This window comes from Ailuropoda melanoleuca, chromosome 3 (genome assembly GCF_002007445.2).
Source record: "Ailuropoda melanoleuca isolate Jingjing chromosome 3, ASM200744v2, whole genome shotgun sequence".
Classification (NCBI taxonomy): Eukaryota; Metazoa; Chordata; class Mammalia; order Carnivora; family Ursidae; genus Ailuropoda; species Ailuropoda melanoleuca.
In genome coordinates, this window is record NC_048220.1 from 88,243,803 (window position 1) to 88,250,092 (window position 6,290).

The following is a 6,290-nucleotide window of genomic DNA, read 5'->3' on the forward strand; positions in this document are numbered from 1 at the left end:
CAAAAGCTTTCGTATAATTGGTGAGAAAGACTGAAACATTAATATTTTAGTAAGCACAGCCAATGAAGCACTTTTTTCATTTGGATGTCTGCACCTTACTGAGGTGTCTTTTTTCAACTCTGAAAGCTGTAAGAATCAAATATCAAAATAATTTGCAATTAAAACCAGATCTTCTAAACACTGAACTGCAAAATGTTAATTTGCAGATAGCACAAACATAATAAAACGTATCAACCACATCACACTCACTAAAAACGTTAGCATTCATAATAATTCCTTTCAGGAAAAGGTGTTTTTGTGTGATTAACAATATAAAATCATTAAAAGTAGTGTTATTTTATCCTTAGCTAGCCCATTTAAATTCTTCCTTCTGTCTAGGTCTTAACTGTGGTATTGTGATTTATAATATGAAGTCTGTAGTTGGCCTTTGTCGTTATGACTGGCACAGAGCTGAAGCCCTGGGCATTTTTCAGGTGATGAGCTTGATATCATATCTTTTGCTATGTTAATGCGGTCACTTTTGGAATGCCCCGGGGTCACCTAAGGATGGGGGCTGGTTGCCATGGGAGACTACCACGTGATTGGAACTTTCAGTTCCACCCCCTATTTCCAGGGTGAGCAGACCGGCTGGGAGTGGAATCAACCGCCGATGGCTAATGACCCAATCAATCGCGTGTAAGTAACGAAGCCTCCATAAAATCCCAAAAGGACGGGGTGCAGAGAACTTCTGTGTTGGTGAACACCCTAGGGGTGGCAGGAGAGTGGTGGGCACGGAGAGGGTATGGCCTCTCTACACTCTTCCCCAGCCTTTGCCCTGTGCATCTCTTCTATCTGCCTATTCCTGAGTTCTATCTCTTGTAATAGACCGGTCATCTAGTAAGTAAAATATTTCTGAGCTCTGTGAGCTTTTCTAGCAAATTAATGAAACCCGAGGAGGGGATCTTTAGAACCTCTGATCTACAGCCAGTTGGTCAGAAGCACAGGTAACAAACTGCATTTGTGACTGGCAGCTGAAGTTGGGGGTGAGGGCAGTCTGGTGGGACTGAGCCCTTAACCTATGGGATCTGATCCTCTCTACAAGGGGGTAGCGTCAGAATTGAGTTGAATTATAGGACACCCAACTGGTGTTGTTTGATTGTTTGCTGGTGTGGGGAAAAAATCCACACATCAGAGTTGGGCGTAGAATCATTACTTGTACCCATACTGTATTAAGACATAAGACATGTATGTGATTTCTAAGTACATATATAAATGTATATTGAGGGTATAGAGTCAAGAGGTCAAGAACAGTTGGGCCAGCCTAATGAGGAAGTTCCTGGCTATTCTTTCAGTTTCTGATTATATTTTGTCTACCACATATCACCAGACTGATCTTCATAAAAACCCAGAGGGGATCCAATTCCCACTCTGATTTCTGTTTTCTCTCGAAGCCCCTCTCCTAGAAAGAGCTGCAGCTCTAACTGCCTTCTGTGGCTGGGCAGCTAACTTGACATAAGAAGAAGGTTCAGTGTAAGGCATGATGGGGACAACAGCAAGCAGGAGAGTTCTTTGCCTAAAAACATTCCAATTTAAAAATCTTAAACCCCGGACAGGCAAGAGAAAACCCTGCCGTGGCCTGGATGAACTTGTGGGCTGGCATTTGTAACCCCTGAGCAGGTCAAGGTGAACCCTGGAAAATGCTGTCCATCTGTCCAGACAGGTCTCTTGCTGCTTGCTCCCAAATGGATTCTGCACTGAGGTCATTGCTAACTGGTGCTGATCTTGGCCCTCTCCTAGTCCCTCTTCCCGGCCGAGCCCCCGCTAAACAAGCCTGGTTCTGATGCCGCCGCCTCTGCTGCCTTCTCCATCCTGGAGCTGCCCTCACACGTTGTTCTTGTTGGCTTTTACTGTTCTCAATACAACACTGACCTGCCTGTCTCCATCACTAAGCAGGCTGCTCCCTGAGCTCTGATTAATCGGTGCATCCCCAATACCAAGGTCAGCGCCTTGGCCACGCAGTGGGTGAGTCTGCTGAGCCACCGAATGCACGCGAACACCACCACCTGTATGCTGGGTAATAGCAGTGCGTTATTAACTTTAGGATTTCCTTCTAATTTCTAATAATAGTAAGTACATGCCTTCTGCCGCCTTTCTTCACAGCTCCCTGAACTCCCATGCATAAACTTTTGGACTTTATGTACTTAAAGCACCAGGAAGGAAAAGAAATGGCAAGTGGTGAACATGTCTTTCTTGGCCCTATCTCTGCAGTGGAGGAAAAAACCATGCAGTCAGGGCAGCGGGTCCCAAAGTGTGGTCTGCCTAGATGTGCCTGGGTCAGCTTCACCAGAAGTACTTATTAAAAATGCACACTCCTGGGCCTCTCTCCTGACCTACTACTGCATGGGAATCTCAAGAAGGGTGGCTTGGGAAATCGAATTCTCGTAAGCTCCCCAGGTACTCCGTCTTGGGTCTAACACTTGAGGGCTGCTCTTACAAGGCAGAACTCCTGTTTCATTGGCTCAGTGATTCCGAGAATCCACAGTACTGAATTCCTACCCGTTCCGTGACAGGCACTATGCTAAGCACTGGTGGAACATTGCTGACTTGCACCTGGTCCTTCCTTTTTGGAAGCTCATAGTTTAGAGGTAGAGAGAGACAAGAAATAAGAAGCCTTTTTACCTACAACCTGTGACAAAAGCTCAGGGGGAAATGAGCAGGTAGTAACAACAGGGATTAGAGAGGAGGTTGGCCAATTTAGAGTGACCCTACAATGTCCCTTTGAGAAGTGACATTGAAGCTGATCCCCAGAGGATGGCAAGGAGCTGGCCATGTGTCAGGAGAGCCAGGGAGGTAAGATGGGGGCTGGGGGACAACCGTGGGTGCGCCACCTGGTTTAGGGAAATGATGAGGGAAGAAGCTGAGGGCTGACCTCATGCCTCCTCAGGAGTTTCCCCCTCTCAAACTCTTAGAAGCTGTGATGTCTACGGTAACTTAAACCCTGGCTTAGACTTTGACCCTTGACGTCTCCTGGAGTTCAGCCAGACTCCCACAGTCAGAGAAGTCCAGAAGCCAGCGAGGTTTCACTCATTCTCTCCAACCTGCTCTCCTGGCCTGCTTTGTTCTTTTTCTCTCAACCACTTCTTTTGAGCTAAGTCCCTGGCACCTTTAGAGGACTGCCAGAGCTGTATTAAATTATTAAAGACCTCAGAGCTCACTCCCAAGCCACAAACACAATCCCTGGCACTGTTGGCCATCGGGCAGTTGGAGAAAGGTGGGCTGGACTTCTGGGAAGTGGTGGTTAATGAGGGCAGACCGTCACCGCCCCTGGCGCGCCCTGCGAAGCCATTCCCAGGAAGGTGGCTGAAAGGAGAGATCTGCCAGAAGAGGGCAAGCTTTCTCACCAAACCTCTGCCATTACTTTACTGTGAGAGATCATGCCTTACCATATTCCCTGTGCTCAAAAAACAAAACCAAACACAAACCCAACCCGTATGCCATTGCCAGAAGGTCAGGCTATGTACATTACCTTTATTTGTCAAACTGTTTCACAGGTCAGTTTCCAGGGATCCTTGAGTTCAGGGGTCCTTGAATGTTGCCTCTGCTTCTGAGCCCAGTGGGGCCTCTCACTGCTCTGAAGAGGGGTCCAGTGGAATAAAAATTATTTTGAACAGAAGGCATTTGAGCTCCTGAAATCTCTTACCTGCCTGAAAGCATTGCTTCGGAAAAGAACTCAAAATTGTCACAAAGCCGTTCTCCCAGAACAGCCGGGAAATATTGATTCTTATCATCCCAGATAAGAAGTTTCTACTTCACACCGAAATAGGCATTGTCACAAAAAGGGCCTATCTCCCATCTATTCTCCAGGGCCCATTTATCTTTCCTGAAAGTCATTTGTACTCCCGTAAGCGTAAGCGCTCTCTCTGCCCCGCCCCCCCCACCACTTCTAAGAGGTCACTGGTTTTCTCTAAGTGTCCTTCTGCCCACCCCTTCCCCTATTAAGATGGTGTATAAGCCCCAATTCTAACTGCCTCTTTGAGCCACTTTCTTGGTGAACTCCCATATGCATGTAAATAAAAATCTGTCTTTTCTCTTGTTGAATCTGTCTTTTGTCTGTTTAGTTCACAGGCCCCCACACACCTTCATAAGAGGATACAGAAAAGTGTTTTCTCCCCAACAAGCTCCGTTTCATTTACCAACTTGCGCCTGTCCACCCAGGATCCTTGGCACCTTCCTCCAGAATCATGAGGAGTCTCTCTGATGGAAGGGCCAAGGGCCTGTTGATCATAAGGAGATGAGAAGACTCTGTGGTGAGGCCATCAGAACTCAGGGCGCTGGGTCTGGTGTGGGATTAGCAAGTTCAATTTCCGTGGCCGAGTAGAACAGAGCGCAAGTATTGGAGTCAAAAGTGGTTTCCAATACCTTGGCTTTGACAATCCCTGCTCGGTGATCTTGGAACGTCACCTAACCATTGTGAACACCGGCTTTTCATCTGTTACGTGGGGATAATAATACCTACCCTGTGGCTTAGCATAGGTAGTGTACATCGAACTCGGCCTGGCACATAGTGGTGCTTAATCAGTATTTTCTATCCGGGATTTTATCTGGTGCCCATTGCACCCTCCCTGGCAGCATTTTGTGTTGTAAGATGCTGACGTGGCACTTGGCACCAGAAACCTACCAGCCCCGAGGCACCGGAAGCTGCTGACCCAGAAGGATCTCTGCAGTTACCCGTTCGCAGAGTTCTGCAGGGCCATCAGCCTGTCGGTAGCTTCGGAGCCTTGGAGTACGGGTATCACACGTGTGGGGCTCACTTCCCTGACCTTCAGAGCTGCTCCTCGCCACCCTCAGGGCCAACCCAAGTCTGAGCTGCCTACTGCTTCCGATAAAAACGGGCCCACAGCTAAGTCTGCTATTTCTTAGAGAGTCAGGATACAATTTGAGAGCCTACCGTGTGTCAGATGTTCTTCTAGTTGTGAACAAAAACAGGCAGTTTCCGCTTTCCAGAACCATACGTTCTAGAGAGGAGAGACAAAATAAATAAACGCATTTGCACGTAGATGCAGAATCAGGTAGAGATAAATGCTACGAAGCACACAAACCTAAAGGGGCGGGGAATGGTAGGGGGTCTACGTTAGTTGGGTGTCATATAAGGCCTCTCTGAGGAGGTGACATTAGAAGGGAGCCCAAAGGAGGGGATGCCGTCCTACCCTGGCTTCCTTCCTCTAGCCCCATTCCCTGTCAATTCTCTTCTGAAATTCTGCTACCATCAGGTGACTTCCCTTCCTGAAGATCCTCGAGTGGATTTTTTTTTCTGAAGAAAGCCTTTTTGGTATTCAAAAGCCTTTAGGGTCTGACCATAAAGGTACTCACCTACCATCTCTCCTTCACTCTGCAATGATCTATCCATACCAAACCCCCCACAGTTCTCCAAATCTCTTTCTCCTCCTCCCTGACCTGGCTTTGCACATGCTGTTCTCTGCCGGGAACATCCTTTGTCCTCCTCTTAGTATCCATCAGGCCAACCCCAGCAGGTCCGTCGGAGTCTCTCTCGTCCCAGCCAGGCGTTCTCTGCTTCCTCTATGCTGACCACGACACCATAGCACCACATCGCCTCTCCAAGCAACCACGACACCACAGACCACAGAGTACACAGTTGTTTCCTGCCTGCCCCACACCCGATGATGAGCTCCTAGGGAAATTATTGCATTCAACCTCAATGCCCAGCATAGAACTGTATGCTCTGTAGGCACTGAATGAATTAATGAATAGGGACAAGGATCCATTCTATTCATTCTCTGTCACCATAGTGAGCCCTTTCCAGCATGGCACATTTTATTCAGCAAGAAAACTAGATCAGGTCTCTTCCTCCCAAGCAGTGTCCTTTCTGTCTGCTTAGGAGTCCTTTCCACTGTTGTCCCCCTTGTTTTCCTGCTTCATGCTGTCTGTCTCTCTTGACTCTCCTTTGCAGGCCTGCATCTGCAGCTCTGGGTCTGGGGTGTGGGCTGCACATCTGCAGGCCTGCTCCAGCAACTCCCAGCTGACCCAGACCTTTTCCCTGATCACCTAGATCTCCTCTCGGATCCCCAGTTTGAGACAGGCTGTGGTTCCTGGTGGCTAGACCTGAAGCCATTTTAAGCTAGGAGGCAATTGCTGAACCAGGTGGAATCGGCCTGGAGGCCACCCCAGGCCTGAGGACAAAGGCTGGCAATGGAGCTGTCCATGTCACTGTGACCCCCAGATCCTAAAGGGTCATTTGCATTCACCACACGGACTAGAGACCACACCTGGCTTTGGGGATCCCTTGGCCACCA

The 6,290-nt window shown here is 48.3% G+C and overlaps 1 protein-coding gene across 1 annotated transcript in view; it reads right to left on the reverse strand.

Moving 5' to 3' along the window:
• GABRP (gamma-aminobutyric acid type A receptor subunit pi) overlaps positions 1-4,994 on the reverse strand; it is a 29,965-nt gene extending 24,971 nt beyond the window's left edge. The window contains exons 1-2 of the mRNA XM_019803397.2: positions 4,928-4,994; positions 3,506-3,610 (exon numbers count right to left, since the gene is read on the reverse strand). The gene's annotated coding sequence lies outside the window, so the exon portion shown is untranslated. The remainder of the gene's footprint in view (positions 1-3,505; positions 3,611-4,927) is intronic.
• Positions 4,995-6,290: the final 1,296 nt, after the last annotated feature.